Below are 275 nucleotides of genomic sequence, written 5' to 3' on the forward strand. Positions count from 1 at the left end.
GATCACTGAAATTATAACGACAGCGATTGATCGGAGGGCTTGCAAAGGAAAAGGAAGAAAAAAAATCATCATCATTGGTCCTAAAAACGCAACCGTTCCCCTTTGCTCACTTGGCACAATAGAAATTGACTGTCTCTCAAAGAGCCATGCGCCTAGTGCTATTTATAGCCAGGGGCTGTGTTGGAAGATACCATTGAGCTTCTCCCGGGCAGGCAGACAGGGGGTGCTCGGAGGGGAGGAGGGGGCTCGGGCCGAGCAGAGGCAGCAGCAGCCCC

The sequence above is a fragment of the Aythya ferina genome (genome assembly GCF_964211825.1).
Source record: "Aythya ferina genome assembly, chromosome: Z".
Lineage (NCBI taxonomy): Eukaryota > Metazoa > Chordata > Aves > Anseriformes > Anatidae > Aythya > Aythya ferina.